Source organism: Pseudorca crassidens, chromosome 6 (genome assembly GCF_039906515.1).
Source record: "Pseudorca crassidens isolate mPseCra1 chromosome 6, mPseCra1.hap1, whole genome shotgun sequence".
Taxonomy (NCBI): Eukaryota; Metazoa; Chordata; class Mammalia; order Artiodactyla; family Delphinidae; genus Pseudorca; species Pseudorca crassidens.
This window is the reverse complement of record NC_090301.1, coordinates 65,622,662-65,648,331: the sequence shown is the minus strand read 5'-3', so window position 1 is coordinate 65,648,331 and position 25,670 is coordinate 65,622,662. Positions and strand designations below refer to the sequence as shown.

Genomic DNA, 25,670 nt, shown 5'->3' with positions numbered 1-25,670 from the left:
GATCCCACATGCCGCGGAGCGGCTGGGCCCATGAGCCATGGCCGCTGAGCCTGCGCGTCCGGAGCCTGTGCTTCGCAACGGGAGAGGCCACAACAGTGAGAGGCCCGCGTACCGCAAAAAAAATAATACTTTTGTATTACTTTGTTAATTTAAAGACAAAGTTTGAACATTTTAATGATAGTTATCTTTAAGAAAAGTATGTAAAACACTTATTCATAATGCAAAACATATATATTTATATTCAGAAGACAATTAAAATACAAAATTTTTGCTAAATATATGCAGAATTATTTAGATAATGTAATAATTATAAATACATTATATCTCGTTATTCAGATATATATTCAGGTAGAGAGAAAATATTCAACAAATAAAGCTTCAGTAATTTTTTAATGCTATTTTGTGTATAAAGCAAGACTTTTGAACCTTAAGGCGTGGTTCAATTCTATTTAAGAATAATTAATTCTTGGGTTGCCTAACAAGTTCCAAGTCTGATTTCGAGTTTAGGATACACATATGAAAGAACGGCTTCTGTTCCAGAGGAGCACACAGTCTACCATGAGAAGTATAACAGGAAAGTTATGTAAGTTGTGTTAAGTATAATAGGAAATTATCTATGGGACACAGAGGAAGCACAGATGAGGCTTCTTTGATCAATTCTTTCAGGATAGGGGTAGGAGCAGAAACATTGCTAAGAGAAGTTTCCCAGGTAGGTGAGAGCTGAAATGAGTTTTCTAAAATAAGAGGAAATTTGCCAGGAAGACAAAGGAAAAGGGCTAAGAACATGTAAGGCATTTAAAATTAATATGGTCTTTTTGATCACTTAGAAAGAAGTACAAAGTAGAAGGCTAACAGTGATTTAAAGCATCTATTAAGTCATGCTATGTACTTGATAAACATGAACTTTAGACTTTAGGAGACAATTTGCAGATATGTATTAGTATCATACTTTATAAATGAGAAAAGTCAGTAAAATAAACCTTAATCAAATTGATACAATATACAACTAGAGCTGGGATATGAATAATGACTCATCTGAGTCCAGCCCCTCGGTTTCTTCCACAGTACCATATTTGCTGGAAATATATCTCTGTTCGTGGCATAGTGACTAGCACTATGCTTATAAATATCTGCTGAGTGAAAGAATGAATGAATGATTTGATATCAAACTCAATTTAGTCAGTTAATTTTATCAGTGATACTTATGGGTAGTAGAGAGAAGAACTGAGCAGAAGACGAGAGCCATAAACAGGTTTGTTGCAACTTTCTAAGGAAAATGATGAAACTAGATATTAGTAAAACAGGAATGTTTTCATTCTTAAAATGCAACAGTTAATTTTTACAGAAAACAAAAGGAGTAATCCCATTTTCTAGAAGACGAAACCGGGGAAGAAAGTGTAAGAGACAGTGATCGACATTGTTTAACATCACAGCATAATCTAGTAAAATAACAGAAAAAAGTTCATTGGATTATCAGCATGGTTGTCCTTAGGCACCTTAGTGAACATATAAAAGTTCTAGAGTGCTAGAAACATAAAAACAATTGTGGTGGTTTAAAAAGTAAATGGGCGGGCTTCCCTGGGGGCTCAGTGGTTGAGAGTCCGCCTGCCGATGCAGGGGACACGAGCTCGTGCCCCGGTCCTGGAAGATCCCACATGCCGCGGAGTGGCTGGGCCCGTGAGCCGTGGCCGCTGAGCCTGCGCGTCCGGAGCCTGTGCTCCGCAACAGTAGAGGCCACAACAGTGAGAGGCCCACGTAATGCAAAAAAAAAAAAAGTAAACGGGCAATGAGAAATGGACTGACTGAGTCTCTCTTCAAGAAGCTCAACTATGAATAGGACAAGATGTTACTACAGCGAGAGGGCAAAGGAGCATTTTGATAAGAAGGGAAATACATCTTATATGCTGGAGAAAAAGAGCTAAGTAGAGGATCAAGACCTCTGAGAACATAGGTGTGGAGAAGACAGGGGAATTGGGAGGTTTATATAGAAGAAGAAGAGATGGTTCAAAATTCAGATCTTTATTTTGGAGAGCAGAGATACATCATTTCACCTCTCCTGATTTCTTCTTCATCTATAAAATGTGGGGTTGGACTATATAGGACAAGAGGGTTTCATAAAATGAAGGGTTGGTTCAGATCATCTCTAAGACTCCATTTAACACCCATGTCCTTTTAACATTTTATATTTCTCCCCCTTAGGATAATCCCTTTTAAAAGTAAATTAAGGTGCATTTTATGTTTGGGATCTTTAACTGATGTTTCTTGGTCAACAGCCCTTAACAGAAATGTTTCTTCATCTTTAAAGTGAATTGGTCACTTTGTCTTGCCAGCCTGCTCTTTATAAGAAAGCTCAGGGCTGCTTATGAGAAAGGAAACAATTAATATCATGGTCCTGAGAAAGTAATTCCTCTGGGATTAAAAATAACAGAAAATACTTTATCTTTGGTGAACACTTCTAAAAGGAAATGAAACAATTTCTTGCTTTATTTCTGTCATGTTTCAAAGAACTTCAGTTAAGTCCTGAGTAGAATATCTTTTATCTTCTATCTTATTTTTTAGGAGTTTTGCTATAGAGGAAAGAATATGAAGTTTTCTCAATTTAATGTTTTGTACATATTTGCTTGGTGTACCTCACCCCTAAGATAGTGGGCATTCTTTAGAAAATGGTAAATATTTTCACTTTTAAAAGATCCCAGAGTTAATGAGATTGTAGTCTGCCTATTATTGTTTTTGGTTGTTTTTAAAATCTTTGAGGTATGGCCATTTGTGAGTTAAAAGAAATCAATCATAAAAATTTTAAAACTGCTTTACCCAGGGTTTTCCCCTTTTGCCAAAGGATCATAAAGTTAAGAATGAGGGACTCCATTTAGTTGTTAACATGGCTAACACCAGGCCTGAATGTAAACCCAGGCTCTGGCAATCAACAAATGATTTTGTGAACTACAGATATCATGTATTTTAAAACTTCTACATACATAGTTTTGCATTATTGAAAGCCTTTACATGAAAATAATCGTCACATACATGACCATAGGAAAATAGTTTAAATCTACCTCTTTTGGTTTACTTTGGCCAAAATAATCAATCCCTACAAAATCTGTTATATGGATAACTCAATTTGAAACCAAGCACTTACTTGAACTGGAAATAGGATCAACAACACTTGATTTGGTCAATGAATGCCTAATATTTATTTATGAACGGGATGCTAGAACATATCCAATATTCACTAGTGAAAAAGCCATCTTCCATGATGCCATGTGAGGAGATATGTCACACCTGTCTAATTCTTTTTCAGGGATAGTGGTGTGAAATTAAGCTTTTATCACTCCTAAGGAACTGAGGAACTGTAAAATCAATAATATTAACTGAGCAAAAGATCTTATAGCAATAGGTACCAGTTGGGGAGCCAATCAAGAGACAGAAACTACAGTAGCTGAAGCCCTCTTCTGTACGGCAGCATAGTTTGCTGAGGTGTTCAGGCCAGGGCTGGGCCATAGTTGTCAGGCAAGCAAGAACAGCGCCCCAGAGCTCAGCCAAGTTTGGTAGATGGGCCCTCACAGCTGTAAGCGTGAGTCCTGGAGCAAGCGGCCTCTGTGTTGGGAGGGCTGGGGCTAGGTGGTCACTGAGCCCTCACATGGGTTCTGAAGTCATCATGGACTGCCCCAGCTGGGCTGTGGCTGGGGAAGAGTATCACTACATGTCACCATACACGCACATCTCTAATAGGTCATGCACCTATTAGATGCAAGTAAAACAAAATGTAGCAGGGAGAGCAGCCCCTCCCTCCTGCAGTGTTCCTTTTAGTGCCCTCTACTGACAAAGCTGAACATCACGCTCACTGTACAGGACAAATGCTAAGGAGCCCAATGCACAATCACTGGCTAGGTTCCAAGGGGTGAACTTGGAGCTGAGAGACAACAAACAGGTAACTGGCATGTCATGTACAATGATTATTATTATTTGTAATTATTTCTATCACAGGCCATATTTCTTAATAGCTACATATGTTTCATTTATATTCATCAGTCAGATACTTACTGCTTATTCTTTGTGATCCCCTTAACTATTTTTATAGGCCACTGTAGAGCCAAATTTGCTGTCACATAGACTGTTAATCCCTTTATCCACGGCATTTCTCCAAAATAAATAGCAAGTCATCTTTAAATTCCCATAAACATTTATCTGCAATTCTCACGTTACTTGCCAACTTCGACTTCCTATTATATTTACTTGCAAATGTCTCATTTTCTGTCTTAATTCATAAACACCTTGAGAACAGCATCCATCTCTACATTCTTCACTATACTATGCAAAGTGCTTTACGTGTGAGAGGCACACAATAAATAGTTTCTGAATTAATCAGTAATTGGAATAATAATGCCATTTCCCAAGAGGGAGAGGTGCAAGCACAAGAGTTAAAAGCTCAAAACCTATAACAAAAATCAAAACCTAAAATCCAGAACATTTTATAGTAAAGAACACTGTACGGTGAAATTTATGATTTACTGGAAGGTCTCAAAAAGTGACCAAATAGTTTTCTTAATATATAGACATCTGATATATATAAAGTAAGTAGCAATGGTTTTTATTCTGATTCACTCTTGAATAAATAAGAAGAGAACACAACTTTAATAAAAATTGTTATCAATTCAGCTTTTGATTAGCAACTAATAGGACACTGGCCAATTGATTTTTGAAAAAGACGCCACGACAATTTGATTGGAAAAGAATCATTTTTTCAACAGTTGGTGCTGGACAAACTAGATACCCACGTGCAAAAGAAAGAATTTGGAACCATGCATAGCACCATACAAAAATTAATTGAAAATGAATCATAGATATAAATGTTAGAGCTAAAACTGTAAAATTGTTTGAGAAATACAAGTAATTCTTCATGACCTTAGATGAGGTAATGATTTCTTAGATATAACACCAAAAGCACAAGCGATCAAAGAAAAAAAAATTGATAAATTATACTACATAAAAAATTATTTGTCATTCAAAAGACAACATCAAGAAAGTAAAAATAAGCTAAAGAATGGGAGAAATCATTCACAAATTATATAGCAGATAAGGAATTATATGCAGAATATATTTTTAAAAACCTCTTACAAGTCAATAATAAAAAGACAAAAAACCCAATATAAAAATAAGCATAAGATTTGGATAGACGTTTGTTCAAAGAAGGTACATGAACAAAAAGCACATCAAAAGATGTTCAGCATCCTTAGCCATGAGGGAAATGCAAACCAAAACCACAGTGAGATACCACATCACACCCACTAGGATAGGTATAATCAAAAAGACAGATAATAACGAGTGTTGCTGAGGATGTAGAAAAACTGAATCCTCATATATTGCTGGTGGGAAAGTAAAATGGTACATTTTGGAAAACACTTTGGCAGTTTCTCACAATGCTAAACATAGGTAAATTATATAACCCAGTAATTTCACCCCAAGGTATCTAAGCAAGGGAAATGGAAACAAACATGCATACGAAAACTTGTATGGGAACATCCATAGCAGCCTTATTATAACAGCCAAAAAGTATAAACCTCTCAAATGTCCATTAACTGGTGAATGAATAAACAAAGTATGGTATATGCATACGATGATACTGATACATGCTGCAACATGGATGAACCTCAAAGACAGCATGTTAAGTGAAAGAAGCAAGACACATAAGATAATGGATTGCATTATTCCATTCATATCAAATGTCTAAAAAAGGCAAATGTACAGAGACAGAAAGTAAATGGTGGTTACCTAGGATTGAGAATGGAAGTGGGAAGTGACTACAAATGGACATTAGGTTTCTCTTCAGCTCAATGGAAATGTTATAAAATTAAGTTGTACTAATGATTGCACAACTCAGTAAATATACTGAAAACACTGAATTATGAAAGAAGCTCATACCACACTGATAATCACGTAAGCAGTGATAATTATTGATTCCCTTTCTTTTCTGTTTACGAATCAGAAGGTCTCGATCATTTCTTTATCTTTGACTCCTCTAAAGGAGTTCAAGAAGAATTTTATAGAAATAATAACTACAATATTTGAATGATAAACATATTTCTTTACATAATTTTCTTTTCGCCTAAAGTCAAAAATGATTGTTCCTCATAGAATGTCTATTAATTACCTTTGGTGTTATGTTGCTATTACAATAGAGAAAAATCTTTGTTCAAAATTTAAGCTGGGGCTTCCCTGGTGGCGCAGTGGTTGAGAGTCTGCCTGCTGATGCAGGGGTCACGGGTTCGTGCCCCAGTCCGGGAAGATCTCGCATGCCGCAGAGCGGCTGGGCCCGTGAGCCATGGCCGCTGAGCCTGCGCGTCCGGAGCCTGTGCTCCGCAACGGGAGAGGCCACAACAGTGAGAGGCCCGTGTATCGCAAAAAAAAAAAAAAAAAAAAAATTTAAGCTGAAATTTTGAATCCCATTATGACCAATCAAGGCAAATGTACAGAGACAGAAAGTAAACGGTGGTACTGAATTTGCATTAAAAGAGTAGTACCTATAAATAAGAATATTGATTTTCTTAATATTAGTAGTATTGAGGTTTAGGGATGATATGCAATACATTCAGAGTCTCAAAGAAGCAATGAATTCTATGTTTTTAAAATAATTTTTATATACCCAGTTTATATTTCTTACTTAGAATCCAAAAACTTAAAAGACAGTATCTTGAAACCTAGGGTTATACATGGTAGGTCCTCAACACATATTTGTTAAGTGACTGAATAATAAGTGAGTGAATGAATGATTGAGAAAATTATTTCTTGCTCTGACCAACTTCTTGACTATTCTACTCCAAGGCCCAATAACTATGGATTCTAAAACATTTAGCATTTACAATGCTAAGACAGTGTTATTGGTCAGTTGCCCTCATTTGTCTATCAGATTGAGCAATCAGTATAGATGTTAATCATAAATATAATATGGAATTGATTTACTATAATTTTAAATAACTTCAGACAGTACTATAAAACATTATATTTTATATGCCAACCAGTCCACTGTTTTGTGGATTTTTGGGGGGTTTTTTTTGGTTAGGGAGTTTTTGGCTTCAAGATGGCTTAAACTAAGGAAGTCCATAGGAAGAGAAGGCTTCAGGGTTGGTTCATTCAATAATTTCACCAAGGACCCAAGCTCTGTTCAAGCCTCTATTCCACCACCCTCAGTGATGGTTGAGTAAGGAGGTCTGCAGCAGCTAAGGGTGTCACATCTAGAGAGGCAACACCCAGAGGAAGAAGAAAGACCATCTTTTGTTGTGGCTTTTTCTTAGGTGAGAAGTGAGTTTTCTTAGAAGCCCATTGGTGGATGTCCCTTATGTCTCATTAGTATGAGATAATGAGCTCACTGCTAAACCAACTATTGTCAATGGCAATGGGATCACCCTTAGGCCAATCAGCCCACTCCTAGAATTGGGAGAGATCAGTTTCCCCTGACCCTTGAATGTCCTGGGGAGAGTGGCACCTGCACAGAATTAGAGTTGTGCTAAGAAGAAAGAAGTGTCTATTACCACTACCAAATTCAGGAGAAAAAATAAATTTTTCTCAGGTCATTTTGAGTGACCTTGAAAATAACAACTATTTTCAAATCTCTGACGTGTAGATTATGTTCTGAGAACTAGATGCATACACTGAGGTTTATTGCTAGAGGATATAAATTACTAGACTTTAAGACAAAATGAGTTGTTTTTAACACTGTAATGTTACCCTGGTTTGGGGATATAATGTGATTCTTCCATATCATGGAACATATTAATGATTCTTTCTTAGATAATATCAAACCTATAACTACATACATTTGAAGAAAAAATGAGAACTGTAAAACTATTACCATTTCCTTACCTCCCTTCTAAATCTCATATTATTCAATATGCTCATTAAAGACATATTTTAAGGGACATTTTAAATCTCTTTAAAACTGTATCTGGATGTCTAAGAAGAGTGTTATTTGCTACTGGAAAGTGGTAGAAAAATCAGAAACCAGTTAGACAATGCAATAGTTTTTGTATAGTTGTTCAATGTTAATATTTATTTTGTCTCTATTTCTAAAAGTAGGGAAAAGTTTGGGAAAATTAATAAACTAACGCAAAAGGATATATCTTGAACAAGTGGTGAGAGGAGGAGTGAATATAAGCAGTGAGCCAAGCCCTATTTTCAACCTCTACTCTCAGTGGGGACCAGGAAGAACCAAAGGTGAAAGCTAAGGAGCCCACTGCACACAACCACGCACCTGAAATTGTTTGTCTCACATGTAAGTGTTAGTTGACTGTACCTTCTTCTTGTGTGCACTATGTGGACATTGTGGGAGTTCTGTTTCCTAATCAAGAAAAGCATAAGTTTTTGGCTCTGTTTTATACAACAAAAGATCTAATGACTATTAATAGAAATGTAAAATGCTTGGTATTTTTAATGTTTTATTTAAGTTTACCTCAAAAGTAATTATCCAATTAGAAAGAAACTAAATTTCTATGACCGTTGGAATAATGAAACAAATGTAAAACACTATGATGGAATATTATGGAGCCATTAAAACTATCTTTTTGAATTATTTTTGACAGCATGAAAAAGATGTTTAAGATATAACATCTGATAGGTTAAAAATTGCAAACCACCATAGGAAGCCCAAGAAACAACAAAACAAAATCCCGAAAAACAACAAAAATAAAAATTATTTACAGGAAAATATTAAATATCAAAAGCAATACCTTATTATTCTTATGGGTAAAACATCACATAAAAGATTATAAGATTGCAAATATTACTTTCTTTATACTTTTAAAATATTCTAAGTTCTCTGTAATAACTATTACTAATTTTTATAACTATAAAAAGCTAATAATTGGATAATTTTTTAAAAAATTTGACTCAAGCAACAACCAAAGTATGACTCCCAATGATTAAAAGAGAAGTAATAGAATTTCTCAGAATTGAATCATCATAAAATCTAAAGTTAAAAATAAGAAAATAAAACATATTCAGAATTACTTTGAAAAGGAGTGTTTAATCATAGCATAAATGGGCTCTGTGATAGGATTTTGGAATTTGCATAAAAATATTAAAATTATTATGTGCTTCTTAAGCATATTTTTACAAAAATGGTATTTATAAGAACATCATTTAAAGTATAGAATTGTCAGATATTAAAGGTTACCCTGAAATGTTTTTGTTTCGTCTCATTTTCATTTAGCAAACATCTATTGAGTACTTAGGTGCCTCCCAAACTGAACTAGGCAGTGATGATGATCCTTAGTCACATCAGAAAATAGATGGCACCGTACTGCAGAGAAGGCACAGTACAGCTTAGGGAGGCTGAGAAATAAGCACAGTAAAGTGCAGTTGGTGCTATTATCGAAGTCTGTACTGGGCACAGCCATAGCACAGAAAGGAAATGAATCATTCTTGAGGGAAGAAGAGATCGTGGCTTTTCAGGCAGAGAAAGAAGCAGTAGCAGAGGCTTGGAGACAGAAGCAGCTTCAGATATGCACAGAAGCACAGTTATTTCTGCAGGACTCATAGTAGAGTAGATAGACCATGGGGAAGACATAAACCTCAACAGCTCACAGAAGCCAGCCATCCTGAAGAAACTGGGCTTTTACCCCTGGACATCGCTTATAAACAGTGGAGATTTGATGTGTCTGTTAGGTCACTCGTGACTGTGTGGAGGGCAGATTCTAAGAAGGAAAGGTGGGTACTTGAAAAAAGGCCAATAGAAAAATTGTACATTGTTTTAGTTGAGGGATGATGAAAACCCAAACAAGTAATGGAACATTTATCTTTCATAATATCTGATTTGCTTTGCAACACTTTTTACTTACTTTTACTAGAACTTACTGAGTTAAACTGATATGTGCAGCTCATATTACAGTAATGGCAAACACACGAGTATAATATGATAAATATTTTCCTTATTCAGCATAACTTCAAGGGACTCAGTTACCTGCATTATAATAATTTCAACTAAGGCATGTCCACAGTGTAACAGACATAAATATACCACAGAATAAGATGAATTATCAAATTCGTCCTTGTCATATAAATTTTTGGTCTCAGGACCTCTTTATATTGTTAATATTATGAGGACCCCCAAAAGCTTTTGTTTATATGGGTTAAGTTTATTAACATTTACTATATTAGAAATTAAAATAGAGAACTCATGAAAATACTTATTAATTAATTTATAAATAACAATAAGAAAGTAATAGCATGTTAAATAATATTTTAGGTGAAAAATAATCATAGCCCTAAAAGAAAAAATCTACTGAGATTTTAAAAATATTTTTTATTTATTTTATTTTTATTACTTTACTATATTTTATAAACTTTTAAATCTCTTTAATATCTGGCTTAATGTCTAGGTTCTTAAATTTGCTTCTGAATTCAATGTTATAATTTACATTTGGATGAAGAAAATCTGGCCTCACATGGATATGTAGTTGAAAAATTTTAACAGCTTTTTCAATATATGTTTAATATATTGAATATATTCAATATATATTTCAATACATATTCAATAATAGTCTTGTGAATAGTCTTCTTTGATAGTCTACCAAAACTAGGCAAATGGAATCCAAAACCATATCAATGAACTTGTACTCTGCTACATTAAAGTCTGTTGCTTTATCTTGCACTTTGAATGGATCTATTATCCATGTGTGATTTTGTATCATTATGCACTGCTCATTTGTAAAATATTGGTTGACTGAGTTATGCAGATCTTTGAAATGTTTGTTAATATCACCACTCATCACATCAGAAAATCCTTTAAATCTTGAGAAGCTGTTGAACTTATGGTGGCAGATACAAGCTTTCCAAAGTTCTAATTTTTCTCTTGAATGTTCAAATGTTGTCCTTGGTAACAAATATCCTCAGTTATTTTTCTTGAAATGACAGGCTCACTTCACTCAATTTCAAAAATTCATCTGCCAGATATCCAAGTCTAGGTAACCACAATTTGTCTGTCAGTCATTTTTTCAAGTAAAAATGGTGTTCCATAGAAAACTGGCTAATTCAGCTTGCAACTCAAATAATTACACAAGTGCTTTTTTTTTGAGTCAATCATCATCATACCTTGGTTTGTGGAAGCTTTTTTTTTTTTTTTTGCGGTACGCGGGCCTCTCACTGTGGTGGCCACAGGCTCCAGATGCTCAGGCTCAGCGGCCATGGCTAATGGGCCTAGCCTCTCTGCGGCATGTGGGATCTTCCCGGACCAGGGCACGAACCCGTGTTCCCTGCATCGGCAGGCGGACTCTCAACCACTGCGCCACCAGGGAAGCCCGTGGAAGCTATTTTTTATGCGTACTTCCCATTTCAGCACACAGAACATTTAAAACAAGTGTACTTATGTATCTAGATGAAATAGAATCAATACCTTTTCCTGCTTCATGTTTAGTAAAACTGGCTTTTAATTTTACTTATATATTTACTTACTTATTTTTACTGGGGGTGAATGGTACTGAAGAATACCACAACTACTAGTACAGTTTGGTGCCTTTGTCTTGATAAGTGTTAAGGCTAAGCGTTTTTTTGTTTTTTTGTTTGTTTGTTTTTCTTTTTCTTTTTGCGGTATGTGGGCCTCTCACTGCTGCGGCCTCTCCTGCTGCGGAGCACAGTCTCCGGACGCGCAGGCCCAGCGGCCATGGCTCACGGGCCCAGCCGCTCTGCGGCATGTGGGATCTTCCCGGACCCGGGCACGAACCCGCGTCCCCTGCATCGGCAGGCGGACTCTCAACCGCTGCGCCACCAGGGAAGCCCAAGGCTAAGAGTTTTAATTGCTCTTGCACCCTAAGTGCAAACGTCAATATGGTGAAAAAGGCAAAAAATGTTTTTTCTTATGAAAATACTCTTGCCCTGAGGGACACCCTAAAAGGTTTCAAGAGAACTCAAGGAGGTCTATGGACCATACTTTGAAAATAACTGCTGAAATTGTGTTAATAATTTTTCTATTTTTTGGACTACATTCTATATGCATCAAAGGTTCTGAACATACTGAGAACACTACTGTGGAAATATTTTCACATAACCCACTGAATGGAGGGAGGGTCAGAAATGAAATGTAAAACCCGAGGATAAAACAAAATGCCTAGTAATGAAAAAAAAATGAGAGTAAGGGAGAGCAAGAAAAATTTTGGCTCCAGAGAAGAGAAATCTGAGATTCCATTATTTGTCACCTTATAGAGAGTTTTATGGAGATCACCCTCTTCTTTTCTTTGCTTACTGATTTCTATTTAACTTTTTTACTATGTCCAAACTTCCTTTTCGGAATTTCTTCAAAGGACACTCTTGTCTTCATTCATACAGGTTGATCTATAATCCTCTGAATGCCTTAAATATTGCTGTGCAGTCTGCCAGACTCCTCAAATCACCCAAATCCTGAAACACCAAGGGCCAGGCAGCACAGAAATTATGGTATTCTAGACCTGAAACCAGTCTGTTGCCTCTTTGGTTTTGTACCAACACACTGACATACATAGCCCAAAATATCTGGCCTTTGTAAATGGCATATCACATTCCAGGGTAATATCAAAACTGCTGCCTGGGAACATCTGTCAAGTCTCAAAGTAACTCTTTCCAGGATTTTCAAATCCACTGAATTTCTTAGATTGAAATATTTCATGTGACAGAATTCTCTTAGTTTTCCCTCCTCTTTGAATATACACTTAGAAACACTGAACTCTAGTTCCTTTTTATTCAATATTTGTCTGTAATTTTTTAATTATTAATATGTGCTTTAAAATAATCTAGATAGCCCCGAGCTGAGGTGCTGGCTCTGCCATTTAATGAGGAACTCTAGTCTGAAGGGCCGATAGCAAGGCCTCTGCATGGGGCCAGCTATGAGCTAGTGAAACAGACTAAGCACAAAGGGCAAAAAGGTGGATGGGCTAGGCCTGAAGTGAGATTGCCAGATTTATGTCCTTTCCAGATGAAATGTGGATCCACTAGCAACAGGAGGTGGGAAGAGAGAGGACCTTCAAGATGGCAGAGGAGTAAGATGTGGAGATCACCCTCCTCCCCACAAATACATCAAAAATACATCTACATGTGGAACAACTCCTACAGAACACCTACTGAATGCTGGCAGAAGACCTCAGACTTCCCAAAAGCCGTGTGGCTGACAGGGTCTTTGTGTTCCGCTGGCTTTCAGGCCTGGGCCTCTGAGGTGGGAAAGCCAAGTTCAGGACATTGGTCCACCAGAGACCTCCCAGTCCCACAAAATATCAATCGGCGAGAACTCTCCCAGAGATCTCTGTCTCAATGCTAAGACCCAGCTCCACTCAATGACCAAAAGTTCCAGTGCTGGACACCCCATGCCAAACAACTAGCAAGACAGGAACACAAACCGACCCATTAGCAGAGAGGCTGCCTAAAATCATAATAAGTTTACAGACACCCTAAAACACACCACCAGATGCGGTCCTGCCCACCAGAAAGACAAGATCCAGACTCATCCACCAGAACAAAGGCAACAGTCCCCTGCACCAGGAAGCCTACACAACCCACTGAACCAACCTTACCCACTGGGGGCAGACACCAAAAACAATGGGAACTACGAACATGCAACCTGTAAAAAGGAAAACCCAAACACAGTAAGTTAAGCAAAATGAGAATACAGAGAAATATGCAGCAGATGAAGGAGCAAGGTAAAAACCCACCAGACCAAACAAATGAAGACGAAATAGGCAGTCTACCTGAAAAAGAATTCAGGGTAACGATAGTAAAGATGATCCAAAATCTTGGAAATAGAATGGAGAAAATACAAGAAACGTTTAATAAGGACCTAGAAGAACTAAACAGCAAACAAACTATGATGAACAACATCATAGATAAAATTAAAAATTCTCTAGAAGGAATAAATAGCAGAATAACTGAGGCAGAAGAATGGATAAGTGACCTGGAAGATAAAATAGTGGAAATAACTACCACAGAGCAGAATAAAGAAGAAAGAATAAAAAGAATTGAGGACAGTCTCACAGACATCGGGAACAGCATTAAATGTACCAACATTCGAATTATAGGGGTCTCAGAAGAAGAAGAGAAAAAAGAAAGGGACTGAGAAAATATTTGAAGAGATTATAGTTGAAAACTTCCCTAATATGGGAAAGGAAATAGTCAATCAAGTCCAGGAAGTGCAGAGTCCCATACAGGATAAATCCAAGGAGAAACACACCAAGACACGTATTAAACAAACTATCAAAAATTAAATACAGAGAAAAAATATTGAAAGCAGCAAGGGAAAAGCAACAAATAACATACAATGGAATCTCCATAGGGTTGACAGCTGATCTTTCAGCAGAAACTCTGCAAGTCAGAATGGAATGGCAGGACATATTTAAAGTGATGAAAGGGAAAAACCTACAACGAAGATTACTCTACCCAGCAAGGATCTCATTCAGATTCGATGGAGAAATTAAAACCTTTACAGACAAGCAAAAGCTAACAGAATTCAGCACCACCAAACCAGCTTTACAACAAATGCTAAAGGAACTTCTCCAGGCAGGAAACGGCCTACAATAACAAACCCAAAACAATTAAGAAAACGGTAATAGGAACATACATATCGAAAATTACCTTAAATATAAATGGATTAAATCCTCCAACCAAAAGACATAGACTGGCTGAATGATATAAAAACAAGACCTGTATATATGCTTTCTACAAGAGATCCACTTCAGACCTAGGGACACATACAGACTGAAAGTCCAGGGATGGAAAAAGACATTCCATACAAATGGAAATCAAAATAAAGCTGGAGTAGCAATTCTCATATCAGACAAAATAGACTTTAAAATAAAGACTATTAGAAGAGACAAAGAAGGACACTACATAATGATCAGGGGATCATTCCAAGAAGAAGATATAACAATTGTAAATATTTATGCACCCAACATAGAAGCACCTCATTACATAAGGAAAATGCTAACAGCCATAAAAGCGGAAATCGACAGTAACACAATAATAGTAGGAGACTTCAACACCCCATTTTCACCAGTGGACAGATCAACCAAAATGAAAATAAATAAGGAAACACAAGCTTTAAATGAGACATTAAACAAGATGGATTTAATTGATATTATAGGACATTCCATCCAAAAACAATAGAATACACATTCTTCTCAAGTGCTCATGGAACATTCTCTAGGATAGATCATATCTTGGGTCACAAATCAAACCTCGGTAAATTTAAGAAAATTAAAATCGTATCAAGCATCTTTTCCAAACACAACACTATGAGACTAGATATCCATTACAGGAAAAAAACTGTAAAAAAAAAAAAACCACATGGAGGCTAAACAATACACTACTAAATAACCAAGAGATCACTGAAGAAATCAAAGAGGAAATCAAAAAATACCTAGAAACAAATGACGATGAAAACACGATGACCCAAAACCTATGTGATGCAGCAAAAGCCATTCTAAGAGGGAAGTTTATAGCAGTACAATCCTACCTCAAGAAACAAGAAAAATCTCAAATGAACAACCTAACCTTACACCTAAAGCAATTAGAGAAAGGAGAACAATAAAACCCCAAAGTTAGCAGAAGGAAAGAAATCAAAAAGATCACATCAGAAATAAATGAAAAAGAAATGGAGGAAATGATAAAACTAAAAGGTGGTTCTTTGAGAAGATAAACATAATTGATAAACCATTAGCCAGACTCATCAAGAAAAAAAGTGAGAAGACTCAAACCAACAGAATTAGAAATGAAGAAGGAGAAGTAACAACTGACACTGCAGAAACACAAAGGATCATGAGAGATTACTACAAGCAACTATATGCCAATAAAATGGACAACCTGGAAGAAATGGACAAATTCTTAGAAAAGCACAACCTTCCAAGACTGAACCAGGAAAAAATAGAAAATATAAACAGACTAATTACAAGCACTGAAATTGAAACTGTGATTAAAAATCTTCCAACAAACAAAATCCCAGGACAGATGGTTTCACAGGCGAATTTTATCAAGCATTTAGAGAAGATCTAACACCTAATATAGATCAATGGAACATGCCAGAAAGCCCAGAGATAAACTCACGCACATATGGTCACCATGTCTTTGATAAAGGAGGCAAGAATATACAATGGAGAAAAGACAGCCTCTTCAATAAGTGGTGCTGGGAAAACTGGACAGCTACATGTAAAAGAATGAAATTAGAACACTCCACTTCCTAACACCATACACAAAAATAAACTCAAAATGGATTAAATACCTAAATGTAAGGCCAGACACTATAAAACTCTTAGAGGAAAACATAGGTAGAACACTCTATGACATAAATCACAGCAAGATCCTTTATGACCCACCTCCTAGAGAAATGGAAATAAAAACAAAAATGAGTGGGCTTCCCTGGTGGCGCAGTGGTTGAGAGTCCGCCTGCCGATGCAGGGGACAAGGGTTTGTGCCCCGGTCCGGGGGGATCCCACGTGCTGCGGAGCGGCTGGGCCCGTGAGCCATGGCCGCTGACCCTGTGCGTCTGGAGCCTGTGCTCCGTGGCGGGAGAGGCCACAGCAGTGAGAGGCCCGCGTACCACAAAAAAAAAAAAAAAAAAAAGAGCAAATGGGACCTAATGAAACTTAAAAGCTTTTGCACAGCAAAGAAAACCATAAATAAGTCGAAAATACAACCCTCAGAATGGGAGAAAATATTTGCAGATGAAGCAACTGACAAAGGATTCATCTCCAAAATATACAAGCAGCTCATGCAGCCTAATATCAAAAAAACAAACAACCCAATCCAAAAATGGGCAGAAGAGCTAGATAGACATTTCTCCAAAGAAGATATACAGATTGTCAATAAACACATGAAAGGATGCTCAACATCACTAATCATTAGAGAAATGCAAATCAAAACTACAATGAGGTATCACCTCACACGAGTCAGAATGGCCATCATCAAAAAATCTATAAACAATAAATGCTGGAGAGGGTGTGAAGAAAAGGGAAACCTCCTACACTGTTGGTAGGAATGTAAATTGATACAGCCACTATGGAGAACAGTATGGAGGTTCCTTAAAAAAACTAAAAATAGAACTACCATATGACTCAGCAATCCCACTACTGGGCATATACCCTGAGAAAACCATAACTCAAAAAGAGTCATGTATCACAATTTTCATTGCAGCACTATTTATAATAGCCAGGACATAGAAGCAACCTAAGTGTCCATCGACAGATGGATGGATAAAGAAGATGTGGCACATTTATACAATGGAATATTACTCTGCTATAAAAAGAAATGAAACTGAGTTGTTTGTAGTGAGATGGATGGACCTAGAATCTGTCACACAGAGTGAAGTAAGTCAGAAAGAGAAAAACAAATACCATATGCTAACACATATATATGGAACCTTAAAAAAAAGTGGTTCTGAAGAACCTAAGGGCAGGACAGGAATAAAGATGCAGAACTAGAGAGTGGACTTAAGGACATGGGGAGGGGGAAGGGTAATCTGGGACGAAGTGAGAGAGTGGCATTGACATATATGCATTACCAAATGTAAAATAGATAGCTAGTGGGAAGCAGCCGCATAGCATAGGGAGATCAGCTCGGTGCTTTGTGGCCACCTAGAGGGGTGGGGTAGGGAGGGTGGGAGGGAGGGAGATGCACAAGGAAAGAGATATGGGAACATATGTACATGTATAACTGATTCACTTTGTTATAAAGCAGAAACTAACACACCATTGTAAAGCAATTATACTCCAATAAAGATGTAAAAAAAAAAAAAAAGAGGGAGGGGATATGGGGATATATGTATACGTATAGCTGATTCACTTTGTTATACCGCAGCAACTAACATAACAATGTAAAGCAATTATCCTCCAATAAAGATGTTAAAAAAATAATCTGATATTGTCACCTAAGGCTTGTCATTAACCATCTCTTCCTCTTCACACAGATCCCTCCCACTACACTTTCAACACAAATAACTTCACATCTCTAAATGCAACAAATACTAATAATTACCTTCACTGCTCCAACCTGCCACCTCTGGCTCAATAGTGTAAACTGTTAATTTACTCTTGTCATCATTCTATTTGGTAATGATGATAACCTTATAACTTGATTTTCCCAGTTTGAGAAGCTTTATTCTAAATAGGTAAAAATTTATGTACATACTTGTCAGTATTTACAGGGATTTCTGTTTGTTTGTTCTTAGTTCTCAATCTGAGGTCAGTTCTTACTAAAACAATCCATTGAAAATAGTAGATGCTCCAAGAATATAAGATGACTTTCTCCAAATTTTGCTGAATTCTAAAGGGAGAAGTTATATTACCAAATTACACAATTTTCTGGACAATACCCTTTTGACACTTCAAAACTAACTTTATGTTAGATCCTTTCCCAAAGGTAATCTATTTGTTATAAATTTTTCAAAAATACTATATTATACATAATATATAGAGGAGTTTTGGGCTGATGAAATATTCAAATATTCAACTGTTCCCTAAATAACTTTGAGTTTACTATTTTGATTAGAGATACAATACACATCTTTGTACAAAATAGACTAACCCATTTCCATTTGAAAAGTAATGTATGCTAACTTTTATGCTGATTTTGAAAGCAATACATGCTTATTTTAGAGAATTTGTACAAAAAATACTTTGTTATGTAAAATAAATTATTACCACTGATAATTTTTCATTGTAGGGGTCATTTTATCATTTATTCTTTAATACTTTCTTTTTTGCTTTATGTAATTAGCATGTATTAATTTGTTATTAGAAAAATAAGATGTAATATTTTATTTTTTTAAAAGAAAATTTTTACAAAAGAAAATTGAAATTGCAATGCCATAAACTGGAGATAACTATCACATTATTTCCAGGTTTTTTTTTTTCTGTGCAAAATATACTTTTTTTGTTTTCCACTGAAATCTAGAAATTCCATTGAAATACTAGATATCTATGTTTTTATGGTACTTTTTTATGTACCATTATATCCTGAATAATTTTGCATGGAAGTAAACACTCCTTAAAATATGGAAGCTCTATAAGATCTCATTATTTGCATGGACGATGATTTATTTAACCTTTCTTGTAACATTGTGTATGTAGATTGTTTTCAGTTTTGTTTGGTGGAATCACTCTTTCCAAATAGGGAATAGTTTGGTGGGACTGTCAGTCAAGGGACCCAGTTCACCCTTAACTAAAGGGACAGAGTCACAACTAACTGTGACCAATCAGATGGTCACTTCCTGGAATTTTAATCTTAAATCTGAATGTTTAAAAAAAAAACAAAACTGAAAACAGTTGAACTGATTCATTTCAGAAGATAACAGCTTGTTGCAGAAACCACCAAAAAGTCCAAAATCTGGGCTACCTGACTGTCATAGTTTTCCTTACTCCTGTCATTTCCAGTGTCTACATTTTAGCTATCCCTCGAGTACGTGAGCTGTAGTAACTTTACAAGACATTACTCGTATACTTAAATTAACCTCAGTCTCAGAGTCTTAGGTGTGTCCCAAATGAAACTGAGGTTACTTGAAACACTTTGAAATTAATTATTTTATTTATGTTTCTCCTGAATACCTAATATTTTATATCACTTTTTGTCACTTTTCTCATTGAAACAAATAAGAGCCTTAGCTTAGTAAACTTATCATAGATTGTGAAAATGAACATGACATTGTAGATATACAAGTGGAATCAATGTCACTGCCATTTTACTTCTGTGGACTTTATTATTCATCTTGTCTCGTTAAATGCAAACCTCATTAATTGCCTTTATTTGACTATTAACAAACACACAGACAACTCCATATTATCCAGTGGGAAGAAGGCATGAATAATGAAAGACTACCATTAACAACAACAACAATTTCATTGACAATAAAAAATGACTTATCAGTTTCAATCATCTTTGCTCATTATTTTAGCAGTCATAAGTATAGCCAAAGACGACTGCTATTGGCTGCACTGTGACCCCTTCAAAATTCATGTGTTGAAGCCCTAACCCCTAGAACCTCAGAATGTGACTGTACTGGGAGATAGGGCCTTTAAAGAGGGAATTAAATTAAAATGTATTAGGATGGCCTCTATTACAATCTTACTGGTGCCCTGATAAGAAGAAATCTGGACACAAAAAGAGACACTAGGAATGCCCGCACATGCACACGCACACACACACGAAACAATATGAGGACCCAGCGAGAAGGCTGCCATCCGCAAGTCAAGGAGAAAGACTTCAGAAAAAAAAAAAAAAGCCTGCAGACAACTTATCTTGAACTTCTAACCTCCAGAACTGTGAGAAATAAATTTCTGTTGTTTAAGGTATCAGGTCTGTGGTACTTCGTTATGGAAGCCTCGACAAACTCATACAACAAGTAACCCTATTTGAAAGGCACACCTCCACCTCAAGTTCAATGTTTTCCCCTCAACGGTGCTTAGAAAGCAAGAGCAGACTAGCTACATATATTATACAGATAACGTTTGTATAAGTTTGGGAGAGCACATGCAATACAGTAGAGATTTTCTTTAAAATAATTAGTAAGTAATCTTTCTCCCAAAATGTTAGCTCATTACTGAACTCTATACCATCTCCTTAAATTTCCAGTAGAGTCATTAATGAGTATGCTTTCAATTATAATAAAAAAATTTGACATGAAGTTAGGTCAAAAAAGCATTTAACAGTTAAAGGCATATGGGACAATTTTTTCATACTTTAAAGTTATATGGATTCTCCAGAAGGGAGAATCTTACTGCTCATTTTTAAAGAAAAAAGTCACCCCTAGTACCCAGCATATGAAATTATTGCTAATAGTAACATGCTAAAAACACAGACACACTTAAATATGGCATGGCCAACAAGATAAACAAGACAATTCAATGGGGAAAGAATAGTCTTTTCAACAAATGGTGCTGGGACAATTGGATGTCAACGTGCAAAAGAATGAAGTTGGACCCCTACCTCATATTACATATGAAATCTGACTTGAAATAGATCACAGCCCTAAATGTAAGAGATAAAACTGTAAAACTCATAGAGAAGAAAGAGAAGTAAATTTTCATGACGTTCGATTAGGCAATGGTTTCTTATATATGACATCAAAAACACAAGTGACAGAAGAAAAAAATTAAAGCCAAAGATTATAGACACTTCATCAAAATTAAAGCCGAGGTTGTAGGTGGAGCATCAAAGGAGGAAGAGGCCATATGAGAGGCAAGGACTTTTCACCATTTACAGGGATAAACTAAGAAGCAAGGTTTATTCTAAGTTAGAAGAGAAACTCACATTTGCTAGAAAGGAGTGTTAGCAGGTGACTGAGAGAGTGGGAGCAAATAGTCAGGCAATAAAAAGATAAACCATTAGAATGTGAATTTTGAAACAGAAATATAACAACGAAAGGTTTAATACAGATAAACACGAGAGCTGATGCTTGTGTTTTACCGTATTGTTTTTAAATCCCATTAATATGAATTCATTTGCAAAAAAATGATTTGTTCAAACCCTCTCAACACCTACTGTGTCGTGACCCCTCTAGGGGAGGTACAGACCGGCTTCCATCCTTAATGTCCACTCCCAGCCCACACCTCCTCAGTTTGGTCATTTCAGGGGGAAAGTCCTCAAGTGCAAGCAAGACTGACTGGGTGACAGGGGCTGCTTTTTATTTTAACTGATAGTTTATAGCAATCTAACCAATGATCTCATTCAAACAGGTTTTTTATTTTTTCCACCAAAGAGTGTCTTTTAACTACTTTTAAGCCACTTTCACTGCATACCAGGAACTATGGCATTTTTCACAGAACTTTACAAATGGTTAAAACTTTGTGTATGTGTGAAAATGACTTGGCTTAGTTTTTTTTTTTTAACCTAGTAACTTATCATTAAATATGGGACTTAAATTGACTTGACATTGCTCCTGGATATGTTTTTTATAAACGCCAGGGACAATTAGAGCCCTAAGCACACTCACTGAGACTCCACAGATCTGGCCCCATTTCCTTCCATTTCTTCTGCTCTCGTGATCACTCATGAGGCAGGTGCCATTCCTTATACCTGTCAGACACTGTGCCCTTTGGGACTTGTGTCTTCTCCCTTCCCTCTTCCCAGAATGCTTTTCTCTCACCTCATTCAGATAAAAATTACTTTCTGCACCTCTTGAACATTGTTTTTCTGACCATAGTTGCTCTGAGAATCAATCTCTTCCCCTCCCCTACCCTAGAGCAGTATCATCTAAATTGATCTGTGAAACATGCTTAATTGACTAATCAGAATTTCAAAGGGAAGTGATTACTTCACAGATCCCAGCCCCAAATAGCTGGGATTGTCACTCTGTCTCCACCCTCCCTATAATCTCTTCCTGCAGCCCCCTACCTCCACTTCACAGGTCGCTGGGAGATCGGGTCTATGCTCTTGGTATTTACAGGGAGGGAATGATGGGTTAGGCCTCTCGAACTACCCAGGAGGAAAATAATACCTTGTATGGGACCCCAGGCTAAAATTTGCAGGGATGCGTCCCTGTGTGAGCTCATACAAATATAAACCCGTGAGGAGTGCTTTGCCTGTAACATCCTAGAGGCAACCTCAAAAGAACCCCCAATTTTTCCCTTCCTTGTCTGCAACAACCAGAGAAGATGCTCTTCCGTTTTTCCTCTCTGAATCAGTGCCCTCTACACAAGGAACTAGAATGTTTCTTACTGGACTCCTCTTGTGCGATTCCAGAGTTTTCATTCCCTGTGTTGCTGGCAATCGTTTACTTCTGGGTCTCTGGTCTGTCCCTTTGCCCCTGGTATCACTGGTTGGTAAAGCCGAATCCTGGCTGAGATCCCCAGTGCCTTCCCGGATACTGTATAATTAATTAGGCCTCCAATTGTGCCTTCCCCTCCCCTCCCATACATGGAGAAAACCTCTCAACCATGACTTAAAGGGAAACTGCCCTAATAAATGAGTCTCCAGATACCAAATTTCCCAGCAGGAGGGGGCCATGTAAACGGAGACTATTAGTATTGACAGCAAAATCCAGCATATTATTTTTACCAGTATGACCATTCCGGACATACTGGCCGCCTAGAGAGATATTTGAAAAAACAGACCAGCAATGTGAAGAGGGAAGAAAGAAAAAAAAGCCATACAAATGAGCTACAGTGAGTTTCTTGGAAACTAATTCCCTTGCTCAGTTCATGTGCTATAACCAGCCACTGATGCTCTGTGCTGGTGGTTTATAACGTTACCTCACCCTCTCCACGAAATTGTTTTCCTGTAAATCTCAGTGGCCATCCATTCCTGTCTACACATTATGTTCCTAAAATAGACACCATCTAAAAATCTCTTCAAGGAGCTTTGTGGAGGAAGGCCTAAATTACAACACTGCTCAAGAGGGATGCGGTGGCTTGACAGCAATTACAAAAGCAGCAGCCGCAAAGGAGAGGCTTAAAAGTTTTTCACCGGAGTTGTTCAGCTTCCCAAATGCACAAATGAGGGGAAAGAAAAGTGTCAGACACTGGTGAACGTGCAGGAGCTCCAAGATGCATCACCCTGGCGTGGCAGGTATTGCAGCAAATAGGAAAGGTAAGCGACCTGCCAACTGGACTGGAGAAATGAGAGCAGGGATCACCAACCTCAGCATGGAATTTTCCTATTTCTGTTTGGCATCAGCCTCTTGGGATGATTGAAAGTGCTTAATGGAGAAATATGTTCCGTTACTACACTAGCACATCAGAAATACCACGTGAACCTGGAAATCCATAGAAAAAAGGGGCCACATTTTATAGGTGTGATAGCAACAGCATTCGGCAATTCGCAAGTTTGCTACTGCACCTCAGAAATATTTAGTCACATGCACATATGGAGAGAATGTTACCCTACTTTGGCTTTAATCATTTCATGGGACATGTGAAAACGCACCTAACACAACTCTTTTTGGACTGATTTGCTAAAGAGGAGTGACAATTGTCATGAAGTCACTGAAGGGAACAAAAAGAAATGAGGGAAGTAAAGGCGGCGGGGGAATGGGGAGTGCCTTTAAACAAATACCTCAAACAGGTAGGAGAGAGGGGATCCATGGTAACAAAGACCTCTGAAAAAGCCTCACGTCCACCCAGAGACATTTTTTTTTGTGCTGTTTGGAAAAGCAAGACGGTTCACACTGGAAACTGAACAGCATCTGCAGCATCACCGCGGACAGTGACCTCTGTGCAATTAACAGTAACTCAACCTTTCCCATTTGGCATTCCAGGAACAACGGATTCTTTCCCACTACCCTCCAGCTCCTTTGTTAGCCTGCTCAATCGGAGTTACAGAGATTAAATCATTGTCCCCTTCTGATCCAAGGCATGAGGCTTTCCTTCTCAAAAGCCCAGCCTTTGCCATAGGAGCCTCAAAGCCCTGCAGTGCTCCGACCCCAGCAGCTGTCCCGCTGCCTTCCTTCTTCCTGTGGGGTTAACACTGAGATCTAATTTTTGCTCCATCCTTAGGAATACTACGACCTCTATTCACAGCTCGGCTAGTCCAGTTCTAAAGCACCAGTGAAGGAGGAGGGGGCGTCAAAAGGAGACCTTGAATAGGATGCAGGCAAGCAAAGGCAAGAACTGGCCAGGTGCCAAGCTATTTCAGGCCAAAGAATCCCATCTCGTATCAAAATGCTGAACTGCAAAACAAACCTGATTTCAGTTCGTGGAAGGTGGAGACAGGAGGGGGGAGGGGAAGGGGAGGAGAACAGAGGGAGGAGGGGGACCCGCTGGTCCGAATTCACATGCAAAAATGGACTTCCTGCTCTGCCCAAACTGTATTTCCACGGGCTCTTTTTTTCCCAAAATAACCGGAACGAACGTGCCTAAGATCGCGACGAAACAACCAGACAGCTTACCTGATAAAAAGGAAAATTACCCATCTGCAGTGAGGAAGAGCATCTCCCAAAGACCAGATGATAACAACGTGCCTTCAGTTGCAATTCAGATCCTTCTTGCAAAAGGTGACCAAGTATTTACAAGGGCTGCAGTCTCACTGGGGCAGGACACACATACACAAACATACACACGCACACATACACACATGCACCAGAGACCTCTGCAGTATCCTCTCGGCTTCATCCTCGCCTCACTCTATGGTACCTAATACAAATCAGCAAATAGCTTGTGTGTTTTTTTTTTTTTTTAAAAAAAGGTCGAGGTAGCACCTTACATTACATCGCCATCTAGTGGCCAAACATTAAATATTTTCTCACCAGCCGGATTTCTGTGTTATTTCTCAACCTCTTTTCTCTCTCAGCCTCATCATTTCCCTCTTCCTTTTGACTCTCTCACTATTGCTTCCTCTGTTTCCCCTTCATTCCTAATTGCTCTATCATATCAAATACCTAATGACTGAAAGATGAAAACGTTTAAAACTAAATATAGCTATTTTCAAGTGTAGAAAATAACTTGAGTGTTGTTTTTGAATTTTTGTTAAAAAGTATTACTTTATTCCTACTCTGAATCATTATTATCTTTACAAATTTTAGAACTTGTGAATAAAACTTTGTCTTTTTTATTCCACCAGAAGAAAATTGGGAGGCCCTTTATGACAGATCAATGGCTTTCCATTGGGGATCTACTTGGAATTTTTCTCATTTTTAATATTGTTTTTTAATAGCAGGTTGTTTGTTATAGTGAAGAGCCCAGAGTGAGAGGATGTGAGCTTTACTTCAGCACTCACGAGCATGTGCCTTTGAGCAAGTCCCT

The 25,670-nt window shown here is 37.4% G+C and overlaps 1 protein-coding gene across 4 annotated transcripts in view; it reads right to left on the bottom strand.

Moving 5' to 3' along the window:
• LOC137226572 (sodium channel protein type 1 subunit alpha) overlaps positions 1 to 25,670 on the bottom strand; it is a 164,603-nt gene that overhangs the window by 121,616 nt on the left and 17,317 nt on the right. For 3 of the 4 annotated variants that reach the window (XM_067741672.1, XM_067741675.1, XM_067741674.1), the window contains exon 1: positions 24,818 to 25,069. The exons of the other annotated variant lie outside the window; for it this stretch is intronic. The gene's annotated coding sequence lies outside the window, so the exon portion shown is untranslated. Of the gene's footprint in view, positions 1 to 24,817; positions 25,070 to 25,670 lie in introns of those variants that run through there. 4 annotated transcript variants of the gene reach the window in all.